Source organism: Balearica regulorum, chromosome 16, assembly GCF_011004875.1.
Source record: "Balearica regulorum gibbericeps isolate bBalReg1 chromosome 16, bBalReg1.pri, whole genome shotgun sequence".
Classification (NCBI taxonomy): domain Eukaryota; kingdom Metazoa; phylum Chordata; class Aves; order Gruiformes; family Gruidae; genus Balearica; species Balearica regulorum.
In genome coordinates, this window is record NC_046199.1 from 7611446 (window position 1) to 7639248 (window position 27803).

At 39.1% G+C, this 27803-nt stretch overlaps 1 long non-coding RNA gene across 1 annotated transcript; it reads left to right on the forward strand.

Moving 5' to 3' along the window:
* Positions 1 to 233: 233 nt before the first annotated feature.
* Positions 234 to 27803, forward strand: LOC142604186 (uncharacterized). The gene is made up of 3 exons (XR_012838066.1): positions 234 to 312; positions 27087 to 27233; positions 27436 to 27803. It is a non-coding gene; the product is annotated as an uncharacterized LOC142604186 (long non-coding RNA).

The following is a 27803-nucleotide window of genomic DNA, read 5'->3' on the forward strand; positions in this document are numbered from 1 at the left end:
CACCTTCACAAACATGACTCTCATGATACGTCGTATTACCATGTTCTGCAACCTCATCAGTGAGAAACATTTCCTTCACTATAAGTCAGTCTGAAACATGATTCTCAAGATGGGAAGAAAATTGTGGGAAAGCTCTTGTCTCCCTAAATGCAGGGGGTCTGAGGGAAAAGCACTGAGGGGAAGGGAATAGCAAGGGATAATTCTGGATTTTATGCAGATCTCAGCTGTACTGCGGAGCGCTATGGGTGATGGAAGAGCACCACAGCGCAGGCCTGGTCTGAGACAAGGACAGGGAAGCAAAGTCTTCAGAAGGTCAGATTAGACTCTAAATTCACTGGTTTTCTTTCAAGTTGTTTATGTTTAACCTTTTGTTTTCTTCTGACAGTCACTACAGCATTTTCATTTATTTACTTAGTGTGTCTCCAGTTGATGTATTTTTAAAAATCATCAAATGTGTTTTTCTGTTTAGGGCAAGTGGCAAGGCTCTCTTCTAAAAGATCCTAAGGCTTAAATAACAATACGCTGTTAGGAAAAATCAGCATTCCCAAAGCTGCGCCCCCACCCTGTGGCTGAATAAGAAAGTTGTTAGTTAGTTGTTAATTTGTTAACTGCCTCCTGTGTTGCTTCAAAAGTCTTACAATAATTTCATTTCCCTAGCAAACACTGAGACAGGAGACCGTCATAAAATCAGTAGGATGCTATCTGAGCAATGCCTGAACTACTGTTTTGTGCGTGCCTTTTTGCTGACATTGTGTATGAGCTACATCGCTTCAAAATACTTTTCTAGCTTTATTGTCAACATTAGAGGAATTACTATGTAAGGTTTTTTAAAAGGATGTTACTTGTGAACGGAAAGATTAAATATTAAGAAAAAAGTTTAGAATAAAATTAAAGGGAGATTTTTCACTCTTTTTAGAAATGGTTTTCTTTTAGCTGTAAGAAAATTAATTTTTATAAAGTGTGGAGTTTTTTTCAATTACTGTTTACTTTATTTCCTTCCAAATTATCTCATACATACACATAAACCTTACTTCAGAATGGATATTTTATGAGTTGCTAGCATGGCTTTTCATTTTAAAGACAAAAATCTGTAACTTGCCAGCAAGCTCTTTAATCTGCAAGGGGATATTGTGTGTTAACTGAATGAAGCTTCAACTGAATATATGTTCCTTCTAGCCTGTTTTCTTTTTGCTTCTTTTAATTTTTTTTTTTGCATTTTTAAAAAGAAAGGAGTTTGCAACTACTGTTCACATTTGAAGAGAATTTTTTACTGCCAATATTTTTTTCAAGTGAGCACTTCAGAAGCAAACAAAAAACACTACTACTTTGTAAAACAGTCAGGGAGTCAATTATCAGGAGGCTGACATATCAATTAGCATGAAATTCACCATCTTTCATGACGATGTAATTAATTTACATGTGCTTGTAAGTTGTTTGCAGCTGTTATATTTGTACATTGTCTACCACAGTAGCACCAAGGTGGTAGGTCTCTACATGATATCACAATGCCAAAGAAAATAATCATCAATTACATGTTTGTCTGCATACTGGCTGTATTCACTCTTGTAGAAGAAAACATTATTCACTATTGGTCTGCTGAAGGCTCTAGGAAAGGTCCCAGAAAGTTGTGTGGGATGTGATTTGGACCCTATTTGCTGTAGAATAAGATTTAGAAATCCAGACTGATTGTAGAAATAGTTTACACTGATACAGCCTTTAGCCTCAACAAGGAATATCTGATAAACCACCCACCTGCCTCTTCCCCACTGTTTTTGTTTATTCTCCTTTAAGCATTGTTATTCCTTTCTGAAAGGAATATCTGTTTGTCAGGCTTCCCAAAAGCAAACCATTCTGAAGTTTGCTGAAGTTAACAGGTGTTCTTTCTGCTAACTTTAGGAAATTTTGAATCAAATCCCTATTTCTGGCTTATGAAAAAATTGCCACACATGCTTAGTTTCAAAGTGACTTGATGACAAAGGCAGATGTTCAAGTGCATTACATGTTCTGCATGACCCTTTGTGCACACATTGTATATATGATTTATATGAACCAATCCCATACATTTATTTATTTTTTTGTGGTGCTAAATAAACTCCAGTCTCACATGCTTTGATTTATGAAAATGTTTATACAGCTTTTCAGTGGAATTTAGTACACCACAATTTCACAGATTATTGAACATCTCTGTGGTGAAAAGCATGTGTACCATAGTGTTGGGTACAGTGTGCATCTAAGAGACAAGGTATCTGAACATTACCTTCCTGCATTGATCTCCTCTGGGTGTTTGTGTGTACGTTCTTATTGTTGTGTTAAAAGAGCCACTGAATTATAGGTTCCTGTATGTTGGTGTACAAGGTGGTTTGTCTGGACCTCTTGGTGAATATAGGTCTCGAACAGTCCATGTATGGCAAACTAAGAGAAGCTTAAAGCTGGGAGTGAGCTTTGTGTGGAGCTACATATGAGCTGGTAAGTGCTGCAGAAAGGCAGGCATCACAGAGCTATTGCTCACATGATCACAGTTATGCTGTTTCTAGATCTGGTACATGATGTTCATGGGACACCTTAAATTTACCATCTCAGTTCAGCATTTACAACTTCGCGGCCCATTTCACTAAGCAATATAGAAATGCCCAAGGACTCATAGGAAATCAGTAGGTCAGCTGAAATGTGGTTCCCCAAAACAATTTTGGCACTTGAGGATTTCCTGAGCTACAGGTTGTATCTGGACCATTGCTTTTAATAGTCAACAATGGGCCTATTTCCTAATGAATGCTCCTAAAGCCTTTTGCACACCTGTAAACTTTTGGGTTTTCCAGGATCCTTTAGCAATTGGTTCCACAATTAATGATGTACTATATGAAAAAATAACAACCTGATAATTTAATTGGTTGCACATTAACTTTAGTATTGCAAGAAACAGAGCTTACTCTCTGTGCTTTACTCACCATTTAAGATTTTGCAGACCTTTAGTGTATTTCCCCTCAGTGGTCTCCACATCAAGTTAAAATGCCTTAATCTGTTAGACTCTCATCATATTGAAGCCATTTTACATGGTTGACCATCTTTATTGACCTTCTCTGTACCTATAGCAGTTCTACTATATCCTTTTAGAGATGGTAGTAATGGATTTCTGCAATATATTATAGATGTATGTGTGTCAGGGGTTTGTTCAGTGCTACCATGATGTTCTGTGTGCTGTTTCCGTATAGGTTCTGAAATGCTGCTTGCTTTTACGGCTGCTGCTGAGCAGAGAATAAACCCTGACTCCAGCAACTGTTTATTGCATGGCAGTAGCTAATTTAAAACCCGTCAATGTATCTGTAGATATGCAGAGTAATTCTAGAAACTTCAGTCAAAATAATGTAGTTATTAGAGATTTCCATCAGTGTAATTGAAATCAGATTCTGGCCTGTGTGTAGTGGACATGAATCACCTTTCACCTACCTCTGTATAATTCATTGTAGCTTACTGATTTCACTAAAGCCACTGCTGATTTATTCTAGCTAAGAATTAATCCCTTTGATTTCTACAAATTATTTATCTTCAAGCAAGATATATAGAGGTAGTTTGCAGTGACTTTTGCAGAAATAATTTCTCAGGTTCTCACTCTCCAGGAACCTAGACTGCCAGTGGAGCATTTGCATTTCCTTTTTTCACATCAGCATAAAAATAATTTTAGAATAAAAATGCTCAGGTAACTTGACTGCAGAGTGACTTGGAACAAATAGAGAGGCTTAGAGTGAGCATGGAGAACAAAGAAACAGAATTGTTAGGCAGGGTTGCCTGGAATTTTCTTCAATTAGAGGATAATGTACACACATTTAGTTAAATTCTGAAAGCACTTAATTAGACTCGCGGTGTGTAGCAGAAGGAGGTAAGTATTGTTATGTCCATTTCAAAATGGTGAAACTGAGATATAGACAGCTGAAGTGGCTGCCCAAGAACACAGCATCAATATGTGCAAAACTAGAATTCAGGAATTCATGGTTCGTGGCTTTAACTTATAGAGCCCACTCCAAGGGGCCCCCATGATGTTGCACAAGTTTCTAGTCAGCAACTCAGATTTTAACCATGGTGCTGTTCAGGCCATCTGGGAGTGTGATGAGACAGCATTGCCTGAAGCTTCTCTTTGGAGGCCCCATGTACCTACTTATCCAAAAATTCTAATGTCCCAGAGAAAACTGAAGGCTAACACAACTTCATGACAAAAAGGATTCAGGATTTGAGAAGAAAGAGGGAGATACTGTAAACTCTATCATGGGACCTGCACACAGCATTTTGTAAAATGTTATATCACAGTTTGACTCAGCAGAGGGATAGCGCAATGAGAATCATAGAATCACAGAATATTCTGAGTTGGAAGGGACCCATAAGGATCATCAGTCCAACTCCTGGCTCCACACAGGACCAGCCGAATCAGAGCATATGACTGAGAGCGTTATCCAGACACTTCTTGAACTCAGTCAGGCTCAGTGCTGTGACCACTTCCCTGGGGAACCTGTTCCAGTGCCCGACCACCTTCTCAGTGAAGAACCTTTTCCTGATATCCAACCTAAACCTCCCCTGTTGCAGCTTCATTCCGTTCCCTCGGGTTCTATCACTGGTCACCAGAGGGAGGAGATTAGTGCCTGCCCCTTCGCTCCCCCTCATGAGGAAGCTGTAGGCTGCGATGAGGTCTCCCCTCATTCTCCTCTTCTCTAGGCTGAACAAACCAAGGGACTTCAGCCTCTCCTCATACGTCTTCTCCTCTAGACCCTTAACCATCTTTGTTGCCCTTGTTTGGACACTCTCCAATAGTTCTATGTCCTTTTTGTACTGTGGCACCCAAAACTGCATGCAGTACTCAAGGTGAGGCCGCACCAGCGCAGTGTAGAGTGGGACAATCACTTCCCTAGACTGGCTAGCAATGCTGTGCTTGATGCACCCCAGGATACGGTTGGCCTTCCTGGCGGCCTGGCCACACTGTTGACTCATGTTCAACTTGCTGTTGACCAAGACTCCCAAGTCCCATTCAGCATGGCTGGTCTCCAGCATCTCATCGCCCAGTCTGTATGTATAGCCAGGGTTGCCCCTTCCCAGGTGCAGAATCCGGCACTTGCCCTTGTTAAACCTCATGCGGTTGGTGATTGCCCAGTTCTCCAATCTGTTCAGATCTCTCTGCAAGACCTCTCCACCCTTGACAGAATCAACAGCTCCTCCCAATTTGGTGTCATCCGCAAACTTGCTCACAACACCTTCTAGTCCTACATCCAAGTCGTTTATGAAAACTTTAAAAAGAACTGGCCCTAAAATGGAGCCCTGGGGAACCCCACTAGTGACTGGCTGCCAGCCTGATGTAACCCCATTTACCATAACTCTTTGGGCCCGACCCGTCAGCCGGTTGCTCACCCATCGCACTATGTTTTTGTCAAGCTGTATGCTGGACATTTTGTCCAGAAGGATACTGTGAGAGACAGTATCGAAAGCTTTACTGAAATCTAAAAAAATGACATCAACTGGCTTCCCTTGATCAACTAGATGGGTGACCTTGTCATAAAAGGAAACTAAGTTTGTTAAACAAGCCCTTCCTCTCACGAACCCGTGTTGGCAGTGACCAATGACTGCATTGTCCTTCAGGTGTTTTTCAGTAACTCCCAGCATAATTTTCTCCATAATTTTCCCAGGCACTGAAGTGAGACTGACACGCCTGTAATTACCAGGGTCTTCTTTCTTGCCCTTCTTGAAGATTGGAACGTTTGCCAGCTTCCAGTCAACTGGCACCTCTCCAGATTCCCAAGACCGTTGAAAAATAATTGAAAGAGGTCTTGCAATGACATCAGCCAGCTCTCTGAGCACCCTAGGATGAATCCCATCGGGCCCCATGGACTTATATGCATCCGGGTGGAGCATCAAGTCCCGCACAAGTTCAGGGTCAGCTGGGAGTTTATCGCTACTGCAGTCACGGAACTCCAACTCAGAGCAACTGGGGTCCCAGAGCCCGTCATCACTGTTGAAGACAGAGGCGAAGAAGGCATTAAACGTCTCTGCTTTGTCTATGTCCCTGTTTGTAAGGTGACCATTCTCATCGAGTAACAAGCCAATATTCTCTCTGGTCCTCCTTTTGTTATTAACGTACTTTAAAAAGCACTTTTTCTTGTCCCCCACAGTACTGGCCAGCTTCAACTCTAACTGAGCTTTGGCCGCATGAATTTTCTCCCTACAAAGGCAAGCAGCATCCCTGTAGTCCTCCCACGTTGGCTGACCCTGCTTCCAGCGGCCATACACTTTCTTTTTCCACCTAAGCTCTAGAAGAAGATCCCTGTTCAGCCAAGCCAGCCTTCTGCCCCGCCTGCTTGACTTGCAGCATTTTGGAATAGCCTGTTGTTTCCATCATAAAGTCAGGAGAGATGGACAAAACTTTTTTAACATATTCCTTGTATGGAAACTGCTAATTAATCGGAAATGCAGCCTATTTCCTTTTCATAGGCTTCAGTGAGCTTGGTGTCAAATCCTAAATGCACATAATTGAGGAAGAAGCATGTCTTATTTCATACATTCTATAATCAAGTCAAGACATCCAATTTTTGAAGACACTCTGGGAGAAGGTTGTGTTTGTTATTATTCACTTTTCTGATACCTCTTTTCTTTCCACTGTCTGATTCACCTCTTTTATCATATTTCCCCTCTTTTGCTCTTCCTTAATCATACCCACCTACTTAAAACTAATCACGTACTAAAAAGCACATAATTAGATTTTCATGATGCTCTTTCCTGACATAATTTTTGATTATGTAATTAAGGGTTCTCATTGGGCTCTTAAACTGAAAGAAGATTTTTGGTTTAATTAATCAAAAGGTCTTGCTCAACTCAGGGTATTTTTAAGCAGTTTTGGTTTTAAGTAATGTGCAGAGAGCATTTCTATTATTCCTGACATATAATGTTATATGATATGCTCTTTACCTTCTAACGTCAACAGTAGAGAAACATTGTCTTGACAGCAGGCTTAGTACTTTTATCTAAAGCACCAGAACAAGGGATGGGGAAAAGAAGATGCATCAAAATTCAATATGCTTCAAGTAGGATGTGGTTTTGGTGGGAGTATTTTTGCATATTGGAATTTTGTCAGATTTTGATGAAATAATCAATTAAACTGGGGTTGTTCCAAGTGATTTTTTTCCCATATGAGACCATTTTCAAGTTTGCAATTCCTTACATTTTTTGCTGACAAATTAACAATCTTATGAAATTTATTGGTTTGAGGGAGCACTAAGAGAGGCTGCTGAAAGTTTTGCAGATTGTATTGCAAATAAGTATTTGCCCTGAGCTAACATAAGCAAGCAAAAGTCACTTTTTGCATTTTTTTTCTCTACAAGTACATGAAGGAAAAATAACACAAATGATGGTGCTTGGCTTTGTTTATAAATTGCTTCTTCCTAACTGCACGTGTATTGTTTTCAGCCATCTTACAGAAAAAGCCACTTACCTTTGTGTCAGCACAACAAATGTGTATAAAAAAAGTAATGAAGAGGTGGAGACTAGAATTATGCAGCCACTTCTAAACTTGTGTGTTTTTCATAACTAGAACTGGAAAAAGAGTCTCCCTCATGGAACAGAGATTTGAAGATCAGAGAACAAATGTTTTATGAAATACATGCTATCCAGCAGGCATCCATACATCTGCTGTTCTTTTCTCCAGTTTTATTCTCTCCTTTTTCCCACGTGCTTCAGTGGTTTTGAAGATGTAGATCTTGATTTTGGGGGCTAGTGATTGGCAATAGCTCAGCAATCTGTCATCTGCTGGCTTTCAACTGCAACATGTGTTTAAGAGGTTTGATAGATCATTCACATGCTTAAGTTCAGATCATGCTTAAGTGATTGACTCAGTTTGGGCCTACTCCCTGTGCTGGTGTAAGGAAAGGAGCAAGGCATCATATAACGTGATGCTGCATCAGCTGCTTCTTTGACACTCAGTGCTCCAAATGTATTTGAACATGAAATGTAATTTCTGGTTTTTATTGTCTGCACCTGCAATTTTGGTCAGATAGAAAAGATCCCTTTTTTTTTTTTTTTTTTTAATGTTGGGCGACATGAGTAACCTAATATGCATTTGTGAGATGATATGTGAACTCTTCTCCACTAAATACTAAGAGTAAGGGAGGACTGCATTTCATAAACTAAAGATCTTTTGCTAAGGATGGGCTGAACCAGTTAGATATCACATTACCACAGAATAGATAGCTCTGTCATAATACATAACTTTGCCATTTACAATCTCCCTGGCCATCTTGTATTCAGGGTAAAAACTCTCTCCATGGTTATTGTAGTGCACATATTTTACATCCATAGGGCTGAACTAATGTAACTGGGAAAAATTTAGTCCTGTATGTAGCTTAGTCTGTGATTTTACAGTTTAACTTGAGTCAATCTAAGTGTGAGCTATGCTTTTTTCCCCTTTCTACATTGCTGCATGTTTTCACCACCTCCTTTGTGACACTGTGGTGAATGGGATCAGGAACTGATCAGCCAATCCAGCTGAAAATTAAACGGAAGGCAAACAAACAAAAGGTCCTTTTTCAGTCAGATTTGCTCCCTGATTGGCTCAGTGTGACACCCTGAGAGCTACTGCTGACATGAGAGGAGGCGTAAGATCTTGGGGTAAGGGCAGGGCTGGGAGATGGGATTGCCTCCTTTGGCAGTAACTCACATGCAGATCAATTTAAAGCCATTTGTTAAACTATAGCCTTACAGTGCTGCATGCATCAATGCTGGATGCAGTCCATGGAATTATAGCCACTTGTATAAGTTCAGTGCATGGGCTGTGAGCTCACAGTGTAGGAGTAGAAAGACATTCTGGGAAACCATCACCCAGCTCTAACAGAATACTAATTGACTACAGCACTCCCACTAGAGAATGGAAATCAGACTTTTTTTGCCTTATTGATATTTTCAAAGGGGGATGGTTTTTTCCTCTTGCTGATTTTGTGCAGCAACATTAAAAGTAGGTGTAGCAATAAAAATGCCATTAAACTGACAGTATCACTTGTGAAATCACAGAACACTTTCATTTAAATTACAATGTAAATGCTGTACAAGTCATAACAGGAAGCCAGTGATAGCAGATTAAAGTTAGGAGGAGGCCTATATGCTTTGCCACAGAAGATGGAACTTGGTGTAAACACTAATGGCTAACACAAATTGCATTAACGATGGCAAACGTTTCAGCTATGGCCCCTTTGCTTTCAGAAGCTTGGTACTTTTGAGAAATACTTATTTTGGCCAGAACTGTCTAGTCTAAGTCCAGAGGTAAAAAATTTGAAGTTTTGTTCAGAATGCTTGACCGGAGTAGCAGTGAAAAAATACTCTATCCTTTTCAAAACTAAAGAAAAATATCACTATATAGACTCAATGGTGTGCTGGAATTACTTTTCAGGGAAAAAAAATGTTAATTTGAACTGAATGTAGCTAATATGCTACAGAATGCTTTGCTTAAACAAAATGTACTTACAAAGTCTAAGGTGTTTGTCTTCAGCATGCATGACGTTTGGATTTTATAGCTCATAGGTGTTAAGTGACTATAAAGTATAAAATGCTGAGCAGGATTTTCTTTCTTTTTCTGAGAATGTTGACTTGAACTAGACTGTGCAGCTAATTTTACACCTTTACACCCATCACTGATCTCTGTGATGATTTATTACATAAATAGTCCCAAGCCCTGAAATGGATCTCCACAATTCAGACTTTCCTGGAAGTCCTTGCAGACTTCAGACAGCAGACCTGAGCTCTGCTAGTCCCTGGGAAGAAGGCAAAATGCCTTTTATGTTTGCTTTCTCCCAAGCATAAGGAGAGGAAACACTTCTTTAGAAGGGTGCAGACAAAGCCTTCTCTTTGAATGGCTGATGCTTTGGGTCTGGCTTGTGCTAGAGCTGCATTTTGATTGTGCAAGCACCAAAATCCCTGCAGAGCCCCATCTTTCCTGTGCTTCTCTAGAGGGTTAGAAGTCAGTGTTTTGTATGTGGAGTTTAGGCTATGGTTAGATTTCTGTTTGGTATGCACCAGGTCACAGCAACAAACAAAGCTCGTGCAAGGTAATCATACAAATAGGACAACTGAAGTCATTGGCAATACCCTTGTGCATAAGGGTGGAGAGGGTGGATTCAGTAAATTTGAGTCTCCACATTTCATTTGAATGACCTCTGATATGGAAATTATTTTTCCACTCTACTGGCTGAACAAATTACAGAACCATTACAGTTTCAAATTGAGCATGCCTTCCTAATAACACCAGACCACAACAGGTAACAGCTGCTTTCTTCTATGTCGGTACAACATATTGCAACTAAATTCTTGTATAGGAAGTTTCCTTAAAATAGTAGCTGGGATTTAAGTAATTAAGTACAGAGATATAGGGGGAAATTAGAGTACTAAAACACCAGTTTTAAAAAGAAGGCCAAAAGAGCAGCATAATGATGAGACAGAGACATTCAAGAAGCTTGTGGAAAAGTTTCCAGTGACAACAGCATAGAAAAATCATTTTGCACTTTAAAAACTTGAACCAGTCCAGAGGGAGAGAGAAAGAATCAGTCCCAAACCCCAATTTCTACACACACACACAATTCCATTTTCTCAATATGTTTCTTGTGTTCCAGAAATATCTAGTCTCATAAAGTATTTGGAAAACACTGAAAGGATAAAGAAAATTAAGCTTAAATAAAATAAGAGTGACTGGAGAGCTCACTTAGACCTGTTGGGTTACATATGTTAATTCTGGCCCAGTAGGCAGAAAATACAAGAGGCGAAACCAGAACAAAGGTCCTTTTGTCTAAATGAAGATTCCTCTAAAGAATACCTAACAGCAAATTGAGAATAAATGAATACAGTAATGAGCAGAGAGAGGAAGTCTTTCCTGCTGAGAGGAAAGGAAACAAGTCTTTTTAAATCTGAATCAAGGAGCCAAGGAACTGTCTTGAACTGGCTTTGTGAAAAACATGAAGAGTTCTGCACATGCATGAATAAAATCCGTACTTTATGGTAAAAGCCAGGGACATTTCTTGATGACTCTCTGAGTTTCTTACAAGAAATGATGACATATAAAGATCAGATGAAAGGTCAGAGAGAAGGTCATTTATCAATTTAATTCCTGGTGCTACTAATAGCTCTTCTTGTGACTGAAGTCATCCCACTAGTAAGCAAAATCAGGGCTGATGCACCAGCCTGTGTGTCAGAGGTGGAGAGCAATTGCTAAAACCCTATAAATCTGCAAACATTGTTCAACTCCTTTCGGTTTAAGAAAATCTGACAGGATTTTGTTGTATTGTAAACCAGGATCTTCAGTAGCTTAGTATTCTGTCTCCATTTTTACTGAATACAAGGTTTCTGTCAACAAAATGTGATTAGTTACACTGTTACCTATGTGAAAAGCAAAATACAAGGCAAAACAGGCTTTTCTGTGCACAAGATAGAAGTCAGTCCTGTGGTGTTCAGATACATGCAACTCTAACTAGCACTTGCTTGTGTGGCAAATAAAGTCTCATTATCACCTCTCAGACAGGAAAAATCAGAAGCAAGGGATTATCCAGCCCTGGGTCTTCCACCTCTCAGGCACTTCAGGGTGTGGGAGCTACTCAATTTCATTCGCAGCTTTCCACTCAATTAGACTTCTCACTCTGCAGTCAAAAGCAGTGATTGGCAAAAATATTTTTCCCATCTGCTCTCTCACTCTGGCTGCTATTTTTGAAAAATAAATACACTTTTTTTTAAAGACAAGTTGTTTCTAGTGTTTATGTATATTTAGGTAATTGTAGGCTTTGCTGGCCTAGATATGGCTCTAAAGACTACAAAAGGAAAATAGTCTCAAATTTTCAAGCCTGAGTATGTTAAGCTTCTTAAAATGACTGGGTTTAGGGCTGCTAACCACCAGAAGCACACACTGATATCAGTCAATGGGTGTTCAGTAAAATAGGCCATGAAGGTAATCATATTTGGATATGTGTACACTTAGATTTAAAATCCGATCTTCAGATTCTGTTGCATCTCTGGTTGTCTAAACACTGTTATGTTCCTAACAGATGCTATTATTGTTACGTATTATTTGTTTTTATGACAATGATCAGAGACTGCAGTTCAGGATTGAAGTGTCTTTATCTACTTCTGTATAGCACATCTGAAGTTGTGGTTTACAATACTAAGTCATTTGAGTCTTGTATCCTACCCAATAGGTACCAGACCACTCCTGATCTCATTAAGGAGCTCCTTCTGCCAGGATTACCCAAAAAAATCTGTCTAATTTGTTTTTGATTGAAATAGAGGATTTTAACAAAATTATTCTGTGGGAGAAGTGTCTGCTTTCTTTGGATATGTTGCTGATCCTTTGATATACAAGAAATATGAAACCTGCAAGTTTTGGATTTAGCCAAAGTGTTAGTTTTTCAGATTTTTTAATAAGAAAACCCAAGTTCTTTTGTGAGAGAAGAATTTAATTTTTATTGACTTAGAATTGTATATTCCATATATGGCTATTATACTTTGTAAATTACTTCAAGGTAAAATATTAAGGTAAAAGTTAAAAAGTCAGCACTGTGCAGAAATACTGATGCAAGTTTCAGAGGCCTTACTGTGGAGGTAGAAGAGTATCATTGCATTAGTGGGGTGCTGTATGTGGACTATTTACAGAAACAGCTGGTCTAATTTGTCTGGCACAGCACTGTGTAAATACAGCTATATTGCCTCTTCTGTCAAATGATTTTTTTTTTCTTCATATCATGACATTGCCTGGTGCTGTTTAGATATGTTGTCAGTGTCCTTTTCTCAAATTACAGAGCTTCCCTGGGTAGGAATGCAAGTTCAGTGTGAGGTTGCTGGCAGTAAGTTGGTCAGAAAGATATAGAAGGTCTGAAATTTGAAGAAAACAGTGGGAATGAAAGGTAGACAATTGTATATAAACCTCATGATGAAATGTCTTGCTAATACCATCCGAATACTCATATAAATACCCACTTACTACCTTGTTTTAGTAATCCTTCAGTTACGTCAATTATACTGTTAGCAATGGGAGAACTCTTTACCATCTGGATTTATTGATTTTAGGGCATGCAGTGTTGAACTGGAAAAAATTTAGAGAACTGAGACAGTGAATCAAACGTGGAGTCCCCTGGGAAATCCACTAGTAAGTACATTACTGGACAGCAGAGAAAACAGCTAGAAGCCAAGCAGAATAAATAGACTCAGTCCCTATGGAAATGATTAAAAATGGGCAGCAGAAGGGAAAAGAAGATCTACAAGGAATTTCTGCTAATGCTGGACTGGGAACTGAGCTACTGTACAGACCAGTACTGTTTTCCCAAGAATTTTCCTGTCCATTCTGCATCTTTTTTTAGGGTGAGGTTTCCTTCCTAATGCAAAATACGTAGCAATATGCCAGTGGGGGAAGTGCTGTGAGGTTAGCCCCGTCAATCAGTGAGGAGAACCTGGCCTCTGGGCAGAAATCCAGAGAAGCTTCTTGCCAAGGAAGTAGCTTATACAAACTGTGAACTGTGTCCACCTGTTAGGCATTGTATGCTCTTGATTTATGTCTTACACTACAGACATATTTGCTACAACTAGCTCTTTACATCAGTTTAATAGTAATTCTTGTAACTGGCACTGAATTTATGTGCAAACACATACATGCAGATACATGTATTCTCTCCCTGTTTATCTGCCTTCTGTTCTATTTTAAAGGCTTTCTTTTCTTCTATGCCTCCAACCATGAATACACATCATGCAATTAAACTCTGTATGCAGCACGGTACTGTATTCAGTAGTAATGTTGAGCTAGTCTATGTGCTTTTTAATTAGCCAAATAACTCACATTCTCCCTTCAGAAAATCAGCTAATGTGATCTTAAAATACTTTGAGGGAAAGAATTCAAATATTTTGAAAATAGTTCTGAGAATGATATCAGACCCATTATTCTTTCACTGCACTTAATTGCAAAATCTCATTTCAGTGTGATGAGAGCACTGTTTGCTGAGTGTGCCTAATTTGACTTTAGAACTGTGTGTCTTGGGAGATTAAGACATTCTGTGAGCTGGAAGACATTAAGACATTATGCCATGTGCTGGAGAGCCCAGGTGCATTTGGTGCTTAGGTGAAAGAAGCCCTCAGTGAGGCACTGTTCAAATGTAATGTAGACTAAAACTTTTTTTTATGATATATCAAGCAGGTAAAGACTTATCAGGAAGGCAAAGGGGCTCCACTAATACCATGTCAAACCACCAACCAGAAGCACCCCTAAATATGTAAAGGGCAGAGCTCTTCGTCTCTTCCACCATTATCAGGTTGATGGCCATTCTTTCTTTGACAGCTGAACTTCATGGCCCCATTTTGACTTTTTTGCTTTTACTTTACAAGACTCTAAAATAGACATGCTACATTCATGTGCAAATATATGTGTATCTGCCATATTCACAGTGCTGTTCCTAGCAGTTTGATTACCTGGTCAGTAGCTACTAAGTTTGAAGGCTGCATTTTATTTCTTCCCATTTTGGGGATCATAAATGATTATTTGCAAACAAGATTGATGTGTTTCTTCCCTGTCCTGCCTGTTCTGAAGTTCCATAGAGGTTAACCGTGGGAATCATACGTTGTCCTATCTGTCCTGGTCATTTAAAGAATAAATGTGTTTCCTGTTTTCTCATCAAAGTACGGGAAAAAGTATGTGATCACTTTTTTATGAGATGTCTGGATGAAATCATTCTAATTCAGTCTCCCTAGTCAGAGCTATTTTGAGTGACATTCTGGTTAGAAACAAGCAATTTCTAGGCTAGGCTTCACATATCCTGTCATTGAGGATATGCCACTACTGCTTTAGGAAAGTAGCCATGATTTGTGAGAGCATTTCTTTCATCTTCATAGCTTTTGAGATTGGAGAGAAAATCTTAAAAACATGAATCCTTACAATCAGAAGGCTAATAGAGAACATACCAGTTTTAAATTCTGTAAAAATCTCGTGCCTTTTAAGGCAATCTGATAGTTTGGGAAACTGTACTCCTCCTCTATAAATGCTTGGATTTAGCACTGTAGAAAAAGCTAACCAGTGAACAAGGCTGCCAGGTTCTCACCATAGAAAAGTACCTTCTTCAGCTACCTCAGTAATCTTACCAGGACGTGTTGACTCAATCTCACATTGGCACAGAAAGCAAAAGCCTAGGACATATTTAATATTTGTCTTTGTATATTGTGCTAAACTTTCATATGTGTTACAATATGAGAACAGGAAAGAGATTCTGATCCTATTTTCTGCTTTCAGTATCTTCAAATAAACTAACTTGCCATCTGCTGACAGAAGCTGTAGGTTGTTCTACACACAAATTCCAGGTATGTGTTAGAGGAGAGGTCACATAAGAGACCTGTATTTGTTCTCTGTTTCCTTTCTTAATCTGGAGTAAAATAGTTTGTAGACTGATGTATCAATGTAAGGTTGTGGCATATGGAAAACACACCCAAGCCACTAAGGGCTGAAACAGATAATCTTAGAGGCTGGGCATTGACATATAAGGATAAGCCATAATCAAAGTCATCCAAGCCATGTTATCAACAAAATTTGAGGTTTCAGACAAAATATGAGCCAGATCTAAACCAGCCCTGGCCAACAAATTCTTTGGCATAAGTCATTCTCCCATTCTGCCTCATTCTGAGCTCTCTCCATGGTTGAATAGCACTACAGCGTGTGCTGTATTCCAGCAGAGCCTAGAAACGGTTGTATTGGGCTGAGGCAAACTCACATTACATGGCAGTAGGTCCTTATTAACTCAGGACCAGCTGTACTGTTCATTGCAGTTCTGTTTGGCTAGCTGGATTGCTAGCAATATGTTAGGTCTTGCAATTGGTGTAGGAGACAAAGCAGATTTATGGGAATGCTAGCGAGATCCCCAGACTTCTGCTTTCTCAGATTCTGAATGCATGCAACAAAATTACAGGAGATTTCACTGCTTATGTAACCAGTGTGCACAGTATTTTCTTGTAACTGTGGATCTCTTTCTGCTCAGACCTCACAGCTCTCTGAGTGATTAATGCTGTCACTTGGCTTGTGGCCTCTTCCCAGGGCAGTGGCAATGCACCCATGCTTTCTGAGCAGGTGAAAATCAAGTTACTCGACGTCTTTCCCATCTGATTGACCATACTGAAAGGCATAGTGCAATGAAATTGTTTGTCTCCAAATGTGTTAGTTGTGTTTTGGCTTCGTTTGAATTAACTGGTGCAGAAAGGAAGTAATGCTTCTATATTTTTAATCTTTTACTCCTTCTGCTTTTTTATTATTTATAGTAAAATATTACTTAACCATATGCCTGTACTAAATGGGTTTCTAAATTCCCAGTGCTGCATTTTAATATGACAAGCATATGAAGCCATTGCAAGCATTTGAAATTTTCTGTAAAGATAATACATAAAATATCATAGATACATAGTGGTCTGAAACAGGTGGGGACATGACACCACCAAAAGTTAAGTGTCTTTCTGTTATTATGAGAACAAGTATCTCTTTATCCGGGAACTGTTAAAACTTTTAGAAACAGAGAGACATATCATACTGTATACTAAGAACAAGGCAGTGTTTTATCATGCAGGAGCTGATGCAATTTACTGTAAGAAAACAGACATATTACACTGATAAGGGATCACAGTTTTTGTTACACACATCTGTAATGAGAGGCAGAATCTGGTTTTTGTTGTATATTTCATAGTGCCTGGCATGGAGCACAGTGTAATTTGGGTACATAGTTGCAATATTTTTATTTTTTCCAAGCCTTTCTTCTCTCCCCCAAGCCAGATATCTGATAGGCATGCTATTTGATAAGCAAATGTGTCACAAGCAGCCAGTGATGGTAAATTTTGATGATTTACATGTGCTGCCTCCATCACTGTGTATGCAAATCAGATATACACTCTTCTGAAAAACTTGTCTTTTTCCATATGTGCTGACACGAGCGTCAATGAAAACAGCTCAGTTGGTTTAAAACTACCAGGTGGATACAAGTCACTGATCAATACCGGAGTTAAAAGGAATGTTGATTAGATGAACCCACTGTAGACAAGGTCCAGTATATTGCAGGTTTAAAGGAACGTAGCTGTCTCCTCGCCTCATTTATTGCAGTGTGGTTTCCATGTCATGTAATACGGACAAGGTTGTGTTTCTGCTTGTGTTCCCCACTGTGATCAGTATCATAGACACAGCCACTGTTGGCAGTGCTGACCTAATTTCCCTGTGTGCAGTATAGGAGGACATGTTCACTGAGTATCTCACTTTTCTCTTCCCAGGAGACTCAATACAGTTCAGGATCTTTAGATGATTTAGCTCATTCTCTTTCTTGCCACTTTTCCTTACTGGTTTTTTTCTTCAGCATCCACAATCACAGGCATTCTGGAAATGCCTTGCTTAGTAAAAAATGCAGACAACCCTCCCACCTGTCAAAGGGCATAAAAGCACATTTAGAAGGGGCCTTCATGCTTCTCAGTTTTGACAGGTTTTGTGCTCATGATCTCCTGCCAGCTTTCCATGTCCACTTCAGTGAAACCTGGGAATTCAGGTGACCACACAGAGCTCATTGTTTCATAGCTAGTGGGTGGGAAACTAGCATCTCTGAGACAAATTGTTTTTCTATAGACAGGCAGTAGGACGGGCAACTGAGTAAGCTCCACAACAAAGGAGGGAAACTTACTGTTCCACATGCTCACCTCCACGTTTGTGCTTGACTACATGGGGACTTGAGCCATCTAGTTTTTAACAGCATAAATTAGTAGGAGGGTCACCTGGGACATATGCCTGCCTTTAGCCCAGGAAGTAGCAGAAAAATGTTAACAATGAAATCAACATTGAAAGGACCCACAGTTTACAGAAGCCGTTCGTTCAGGCTCTGATTTTGCATGTGTAATAATGAACACCTCCTGTCTTGTTGCATTCTCATTTACATAGTATTGCAAGCAAAATCAAGCTACAGCTGAAAAATTCCAAGACAGAGCAGTTTAAAATATCTGAACCCATTGTAGGAAGTAGTCTTCTAGCTCAAACAGACCGTAAATGTTTCAAATTAACTGCCAGATTATTCTTAAGCAGTAGTCATATAAATAGTTACAGAATGTCATTAGAAACATTTAAACCACAACCTGGCACATCAGCATGACCAATATATTAGTCATATGTGCTTTAGCTATGAAAAGTGGCTTTACTGATGACATCAATGGAATATTGCTTTGTTACCTCTTGAGTTTAGCTAGTACTTTACAGCTTGAATGACAATTCAATTGTGAAGAAGTGATAGAAAGTAGATGCTCTGTTTATAGATCTTTAAAAAAAATTTAAAAATAACTACTGTGTAGATTAATGCCATAAAAAGCTCTTTGAAAAGGAGAAGCCAGAGGGAAGAGAAAGATAATCTGAATGAAGTGAACTCTTTAAGTGTGTGAGAGGACCAGATCTGCTGCTGAATTCAATGTTAACTCATGGAACTAAAAAGGGCTGAATGGTAGCTGTGAATTTGGACATATATGGATGGGGGGGGGGGGGGGCGAGCACTAGGATCACATCCAATGGAGACAAATACAAACAAAATCTTCAGGTCCCTGTTTAGGTTAATGGGCTTACTCTGGCATGTCTGCTCACCTGGGTGGAAAAAGTATTGATCACAGAGGCAGATGTGACACTTCTCCTGGATGAGCTTCTGGTCATCTTCTGATCCACGACAGACAGCAGCACATGGCCATCTGTCATGATCTGTATGACAATAGTTTCTTTCCACCTCTAGTACCTAAGATTTCATCATGTTAATATGTGTAACTAAAAGACATTATTTACACTGTAGTGATCCTTTCTTTTTTTGTTTTTTTTTGTTCCTTTTCTTTCTTTTTTGTTTTTTTCCTTGTGATACTACTGAGGAGTACCGTTTGCGAATTCAAGCAGTGCATTCCCTTTCCGGAGCTAGACCTTTAGCGCCCTCAAGTGAAGAAAACTGGTTTAAACAAGTGCTAATATTGGAAAAAAAACATAAACCAACCTAACACAATTCCGAAGGAAGACAATGGTATAATCGGAAACAGTGCATCTTACTCAGCATGTGTGTCTAGCTCTCTTGGCTTTGTCAAATTAGTAAGCCAAATGCAGGTGTGCTCCCAGCTAACAATACTTCAAATGCAGCAATACTTCAAATGCTATGACATCTAACTATTAGGATAAATTCAAACAGCATTGATGACCACCTAAATAACAGGCTTGATTTTCAAAGAGCCAGTTAGTTGTAACCTTACACTGACATCAGTAGGACCTATGAGCAAAGGTTAGAAAGAGGGAATGCTTTCCTCATGGGTGGTGCCCTTTTTTTCTTTCCATGGAATGCTCCCCAGTAGATGTGATTTTAGGCAGTCTTTTGAATTCTTCTATTTGTTTTCTGCAGGTTTGGGGGCTTAGTTTTCACTCCATGTATTGATTCCATAATGTGGGGTTTTTTTCTCTATGGTGCCTGAAGAATTGAGATTTATAAGTGAAGCATGGTTTTCATGGTGATACACTTGTGAGGCGAAAATATATATATTTTGTCTATAGATCATTTTCTATCTATCACTTCTGTCATTGCCTCCATCTGACAATTGATGTTTGAAATTCAAGCTGATCATGTTAGTTGGTTATGTAAATCACATGGAAATGTTTCTGTTGCCTAGCTGGATGAATAGATTGCACTCAGCAGAAGTCATCTGAAAACCCATAAGGGCAGTTCAGGCACGAGTAGCAAATAAGAAGGATGTAAAGCGTTTTAGAAAATGTGAAAGCTTTTCCTTTCTGCACTGTGCAATCCCTGCAGACCCTAGAGAATCAGACCATGCTGTGGATTGTTGGCTTGTCGCAATGTTGATGGAATTTATTCTCATTTCATGCCCTTTAGTTCATTGCATCTTTGTAGCGTTACTTGCAAAGGTGCAGGCAGATCCCTCCCTGTACCACTGAATTGTCCCTTTTGAAGCATTCTAGTCAAGAAGCTGTAGGCAAACTTTCTATTAGCTGTGTCAAGCAATGCTTTCTCCAGTGAAAATGCATACTATTCCCAGTGTGAATATTGAAAAGGAGTTTTGACTGTTTTGTGCAAATAAAACTAAATGATTTAATCTGTGTGGCCTCTGAATAGCAGCCACAAGACTGGCTCTGGCCTTCCTTTTACATGGCTGCCTCACAACACCTTATCGTAGCTTGTTTAAGGACATATTAAACCACTCAGTCTGCCTGGGGAACTATGTAATTTGCAACATACCCTCCAGCTGACTTTTGGATCAGTCCTGCTGACTGGCTGCAGCATGAACTGTTTTGAAAGAAGGTATGAAGTAGCCCATAAAATACAAACTAGAGACACCCAGGGATTCCAGTTGGGCAAAGTAAAACTATCTAAATATGTGAGCAAGAACTAGTTACTTTAGCAAGAAGTGATGCTTCAAACAGGCAGGGATGAGAAGAAAGATCTGAGCCTTTTGAAAGGCCAATGTTGCATGCAGACATAATTTTTTTTTATTCAGTAGCAGTCTGGCCATGTGAACTCATAGTCTTAAATTTTGGACCCAGAACTGACCCATCTTTCTGCAGCTGTTGTCCTTATATTAAATGAGCATGGAAAATGTTTTGTGGGAATTGTCTCCAGTTATGCGTGCCCAAAATATTACCCGGTGAGAGAAGAGATCGCCTCAGGGAACACCTCAGAATAATACCCAGCCTAACCTTTTTTGCGTGTGAGTAATGGAAAAAAGTCATAATCTCTCATAAAAGCCGCATCCATGGGGTGCACTTTCTTTTGAATTACAGATTTTTAGAAGACCTATTCACCACCTCTTCCACATTTTCTTTCTTGAATCCCCAAGCAGTCTTTGATCTAGTGAACTTACTAGTTTGGTACAAATGATTCAAGTATCCTTGGTCTCTATATCCAATTGCATGCTAACTCTTTAGACGACTTATCAAGGAACGTGCTTGTGTTTAAAAAATACTCAGAATTCTGTGACACAGAGAGCTCTGTTTCAAGAAAACAGAAATGAAAGTGGTTCTAGGTTTTGGGTGGGAGTTCCTACTATGCGATTCCTGTCACATGTGTGCACAGTGGCAGGGCTGTAATAGCCCAAACTAGTGAGAGACAGGTCAATAATAAAATAGGAAACCGTATAAATAACAGACCTGCTATTCTTTGTCATGGACCCCAACCTAGGCTGAATATCATTGTGAGGGTGAGTGCCTTGTTATGGCCTAAGTACTAGTATTTCTGAGTTACTTTATTGTGGCTGAGGAAAGCCCTCTGCTGAAAAGCTATCTTGTCCCCTAGGTTTTGTAAACTGGTATTGCTGAAAGGGTTTAATCTATCTTTGAGTACTGCTGCAGATCACATTTCAGTTCCTCAAATTTCCTGTTCTATTAAATTCATGAGAATAAGCTATAGATTTTTACCAGGTGTGCTGTTTTGGTGAGTAAACAGCTCAGAAAGTTTTCTTAGGCCATTAAAAGTAATACAAAAGCAAACTGGTGAGAAAACGGAACAAACTGAAGAGAAGTCAAGCAGAAAGAACAGGTCCCATAAACAAACTGTATGCAACATACAGGATCCATTGTGCTCTCCTGAGGCAAGTCCAAAGAATTTGCTTTGACAAAAGAACATCTAATATTTTTTATGCCTATTTCCAGAAAAGAAATTTGCAAATCCATTTCAGATGCCTAAATTTCCTATATAGTGACATTTCCAGCACATGGCACCCAGTGAGGAGTGGCATATATTATTTTTTTCAGATTAGACTGCATGTGTGAAACTGTTTCCTGCAAGATGTTCTATTTGGCATGGATGACTGACTGTCTCTTTTGGTTTAAAATAATGATGATGTTGGTGCCATGCATAATATGCTAAAAGGATGTGAGTCACCAAACTACTTATGTTTTGCTGACTTGTAACAGTTAACAACCTAAGCTTAGGACTAAACTTAGCTGTCCATTGTAAGGTCTGACTCTATGGCAAACTTTAAGTCCTTCTTCATCTTCCAGCTCCTGCACTAAATGCAGTTTACTGGACATTTAAGAGATCACCTTACTGATATTTAAACTAAACTCCATCCTCCTTATTGATAACTCTAAGCAAGCAGTCCTTCTCCTCCACAAAATTAATACTACTTCTCCAAACATCTCTTATTTTATCCCAGTAAATGAAGGCCTGATCTTAGGTCATCTTTCCTAGCAAATTTATTATCTAACCCTAATCTTAACCTTACTGTTTGCTCTCGGCTAGTGACCGACAGCAGTCCAAAAAACAATTGTTCATCAACACCTGATGATCTCAAGAGTAAACTTGGCCTGTCTGCTTTTTTAATACCTTTCTGAACAATTCCTTCTATACACTAGAGAATCAGAACCCTACCCCAAACATTAACCCCAGTCCTAACTTTGACTGTTATGTTAAACCTAAGGATGAAACTCATCTTGAACCCCCTCTAAAACTGAACACGGTCTGCATCATCCCAATAGATACTGCTGTAAACTTCATGTAGCCACCCCTTTCAGACTCAGGCCTAACCTTAATTCACTTCCCTTGATAAGTCCGAACTTATAACACTTATTCTACCTTGCCTGTAATTCTAATGCTAAGAAAAGACCTTTATCGCCTCCAAAGATGAATGTAATTGGCAAGCCTTGGTGGTATGAGTGCTATTATGAAGCCAGAGACCTATTATAAACTCTAGCCTAATCTCCCTTAAGGAGTCAGAACCCAAAGCTAAACCTGCATCCTAATCCTAAACCTATTCTTGATTCTCTTGTTAATTTGAAGAAAGCAACCACTTTCAGCCTGACAAACATATGTCTGTAGTCACGGATGATACCAGCCCTCAATTAATGCAAATTTGTCCTTGTAAAATAGGCCCAGCAAAAACCCCAATGAGTTTCAGTCCTAACAAGAATCCTAACCAAAACTCAACCCTTGACAAAGTTCAAAACTAAATATACTTCAGTACCTATTGGCATTTCCTGCCTTAAATTTAACCAAATAGATTCTTGGAGACCAGATCTAACACTAGCTCTTCTCTCTTACAAGGTCCTAACCCTTTCCCTAACTCCGAACCTCAATTTATTATTAATACAAAGCACTATAAATCTAGAGTGCCTTCTCCTACAGATCTAACTTTCTCCACAACCCTAATCCTAATCACAGTAATGATTCTATTGCAAATCACAAGGGGGAGTGAAAGTAGTCTGAAACCTAAACAGACTCCATCTCCCTGTATGAGCAATTGTTACTCAATGAAAGTCCATAGGTAACTGTTCTTTAATCTCAGTAAGTCTCAAACTCGAGCCTACTTATAACTCAGACTTTAAATAGGAGACTCTGCCATTCACCAACTTCATGTTCTTCATATGCCACTAACAGTCAAAGAGCTGATTGTAACTGAAGCCTAGTATTGACACTTGTCTCTTTTAAGTCCAAACCATAACCCTAGTTGTAACCCTACACCTAGGAATTCAGATACTACCATATGATTTGAAAGACAAGTGTTTTGCTTGATATACAAATTAGAAAAAACAACTCTGTAAAACTGTTTGTTCAATCAATTTCCCAAAAACTAGCCTGTATCCATTTTGTTTCTTCCATGAAAACTAATCCTGTTCTGCAATAAAAGTCCTAAAAACAGAACTGATCATTTGACTGACAATACATGAAGAGCTTCTGCTGCTTAATTAGTTCTGCAATGCTGCTGACAATAATTACAGCTTTTTTGTGTCAATAACTAAGTCAGCATCCCTCAAAAAAGATTCAGGGCCTTATTTGCCTTTTAGTTATGTCACTTCTGCATCACTGTAATTTAACTGATAACAGTAGAATTACCCTTGCTTTACACAAATGTAAGTGAAAGAAGAATCAGATGTATAAACAGCAATAGCAAATGCGGGCAGTTCTTGGGGGATTGTTTTTGCAGCCAAGAACATATTTGAAAAATATGCATCTAAAAATAGTAGCATGTGGAGGTGTAATGTATCAGTACAATAAAATAAACACTGGATCCCTATATAGCATTAAGTAGAATCCTGTATAAACTACACAGCTGGCGTCAGAACTTGTCTTTCTAACCATCAGCAACTAAATTCTGGAGGAATACACTTGCTCTTTACTGCATATATTGGAGGTGAACGAACAAACAAATTTGTACAAGGGACACCAAACTATACATATGTATATGCTTACCTCAGTTGATGATCTGTCCCAATTCCTTTAAAATACAACAAAACTAAACTAAATTAAATAAAATATACAGACGAATGAATTCTAGAAAACAGAGAACTGGAGGGGAATCAACAATGTGAATCTTTTAGCAGATACATCAATTTTAAGAAAGCTCAAAATGGATTTCCTTGGGCTAAATTTGACTCTGACTCATTGTCATGGTTTAACCCGGCAGGCAACTAAAACAACCAGACAGCCATTTGCTCACTCCCCCTCAGTGGGATGGGGGAGAGAATCAAAAAGAAAAAAAAGGTAAAACTTGTCAGTTGAGATAAAGACAGTTTAATGGGACAGAAAAGGAATAATAGTAACAACAACAACAATAATAAAGAATATACAAAACAAGTGATGCACAGCACAATTGCTCACCAACCGATGCCAATACTCAGGTAGTTCTCAAGCTGAACTGCCTCCCAGCCCACCCCCCACCCCCCCCAGTTATATATGGAACATGACATCGTATGGTATGGAATATCCTTTTGGCCAGGTGGGTCAGCTGTCCTGGCTGTGTCCCCTCCCAGCTTCTTGGGCACACCCAACCTATTCCTTGGCAGGCCAGTATGAGAAGCTGAAAAGTCCCTGACTGCTTGGCAACAACTAAAAATATCAGTGTGTTATCAACAGTATTCTCATCCTAAATCCAAAACACAGCACTATGCCAGCTGCTAGGAAGAAAATTAATGCTATCACAGCCACAAACCAGGACACTCATATTGCTGTAAATCCAAAGTCCACTGAATTCTATGTAATTTACAATGGGTAGATCAGTGAAGATGTTATACAGCAGTCTTGTTAAATAGTTCAGGTCTATGCTTAACAAGAATTGCAGTAAGGTATGGCCTCTGATTAATATAGCTATGCTAGCAAAATTTCTTACTGTGGTTAACATTATAAAGACAAAACTATACTTTGCTGGTAGCTAGAAGGACTTGCCAGCAAAGCAGTTCTAGTGGTTCATCCTAGGAATGCTCTGCTGGTACCACACAGGTGTGAATTTATCAGGGAGAGGGATAATAGATACCTCATGTTATGAAGCTATATATCGATGTTTTTGGGGCAAATTTAGCAGATTCATTGCTTCAGACCTTCACCATTAGTATCACTGATAGAATGACCCCCATAGTATCTTGATATGTTTATACTGCCAAAGCACGTCTTGTATAGACTTGGCCCTGTGCTCAGCCAAGTACCATGTAAATTCCAACAGCTTGTGGGTAGGTTTGCTAAATTCCACTCACTTAAAAAATATCTTTACTAATTTGTCTTAGATTTGATATTCCAGCTAAATAATTCCAGCAGAGACCAAAAGTTTGTGGGCAAAACTAACAAAATATTTTAAAGAATTATAACAAATTATGTTATGTACTTATAATGCCTTAAATGATCTTTCCAACCTATTAATTTTCTTTCCCTTGTGATGTTGCTTATTAGTATTTACATCCATTTTGGTCCATTTCATTGTTTTGCAATGTAATGCTATGCTGTTTGAGTTTCAAGTACCGAAGGAGACTGCTCCATTCTTTCTTCATCATTAGATTTTTAAAATTAAAGTTTAAATTATTTTATTAATTCAGTAAATTAAAATAAATCTTGAAATGTTATAGGATCGTTTCCATGCCCATGGATATGATAAAACCTACAAAACAAACAAACCCACCCCCCCAAACATGTATTTCACCCAGATGTACCTCACTTCATCCCACCTATCATTAAGCATTTAACCAATATGCCTAAATGAGGAACCTACACTATTTTGATCCAGGATTTGGATTTAGGGACTTCAGTCACTACGCTCCTGCATTTAGGTAAGATAGATCTGAACTCTGCTAACAAAGGCTCCAAATATGAGCACTTTAAAGGAGATAGAATCCAAAATTAATGTCTTAGCCCTATTTTGCCACTGTCTGCACACAGAGAAAAGGCTTCCTTAGCAGAATGGGATTGGTTTTCTTGAGACAGAAGTAGCATCTGAGTAAAACTGTGTACAGATGGGAGGACCTAATCAGTTTACATCCCAGAGTACTAGCCCTGCAGGTAAATGAAAAGAGATACAGAAAAGTTTCTTTCAGGAGGTGTCCTGAGAATGATCTGGTTACTTGCACTGATACATTCAGAAAAGTCTCATCTGTGAATTCTTATAAAATCTAGTCTTAGGCTACACAGCATCCATCAATTGTTGATGGGTTAACTACTTTGCTGGAAAAATATGTTAGAAGTATTGCTATCACATATGCAGCAGCAGAGAACAGGCAGTTCCAACATGATTAGAACTTTACATTTTGATAATAACAGCTGATCACTTCAGCCAAGAGAAACAGATCAGTGTGGTATGTTAAGCCCCACCACAGAAACCTTGAACTCCAGGATATCAATTCAATGCTGCTGGCCTGGAAATAAACTGTCCTGACATTCACTGCTTCTCATATTAACCTTTCCCTCCTTACCTGAAGTCATGCCTGTCAGTGCCATTTACTGCCAATTGATAGACAAAAATTGGTATCATTGTACTTGGAGTGAGCTGAATGTGCTGCAGCACCTCAAGTTATTGTGATCAAAGTATATTTTGACCTTCTGGTAAAAGTCCTTGACTAGAAGCATTAAGCATAGATGCCCTGAGCTGTTGGCAATTCCTCGAGCCACTGGACCAGCCTGGAAAACTGAAAACTAAAAAAGCATTAAAAGCCCTTATTTCAGTTTCTGTAGACTATCATGGACATATTTTTGTCATTCTCAAGGCCCATCTGCATCTTAGCATGATTCACAGAAGACATCTCAATAGGGTTTTGGTTTTTCTAGTTTTCTCTGAGAAAGATTTTTTTTGTTTTCTTGCATTTTGTTTTCTCACAGATATTACACCCTGTGTCACCTTCCAAGACTCCTTTGGTTTGGAGATATCAGGATCTTTTTGAGTGGCCTGCACCAACAAGAAAGAAGAAGAATCATGATTCGTTTCCATCTCCTGCTGCATGTAACAAGACGGATGCCACAGGCAAGGTATTCCACCCTCTCTTTCTTCACAGATTTTGTACATTTACTGGTGTCCTTTGTGCCTGCTCACCAACATGGAGCCAAGTATTGCTCTGCCCTGCCCCTCAACCTGTCCAAAAACTGCAGTGCATCATTACATTTTGAGAATGTACAAAGGTCTCTCACCAGCATTTAGAGAAGGAAAATAAAGATTCTGTCTGTCCTCCAGACCTCCTGGGCAGTGTGAGATCATAGGTGCTGGCAAGGAGAAAGTTTAGCATAGATGTCAAGCTATCTGCTTACTGCATATGGATTACACATGATCATACAAAAATCAAAGGCAAGCATTAAGCCTAATCGAGGGAAAAAGTACATTTCTGCAAAAAAAGGGTTAGCAATTAGAACCATCTGCCACTGTGCCTGGGACCCAGTGTTGATGAGGGAAGGGAGGAGGCTGTTCCTTGGACAGCTTCTTCAGAAGCTAGTACTAGCAGATCAAGGAGCAGTCTATACCCAGTTAGCTCTGATAATATATCTTGCATATATGCATCTCTCAGGCTGTGTTGGATAAACTTGTATGTTTGAAACAACAGTGTA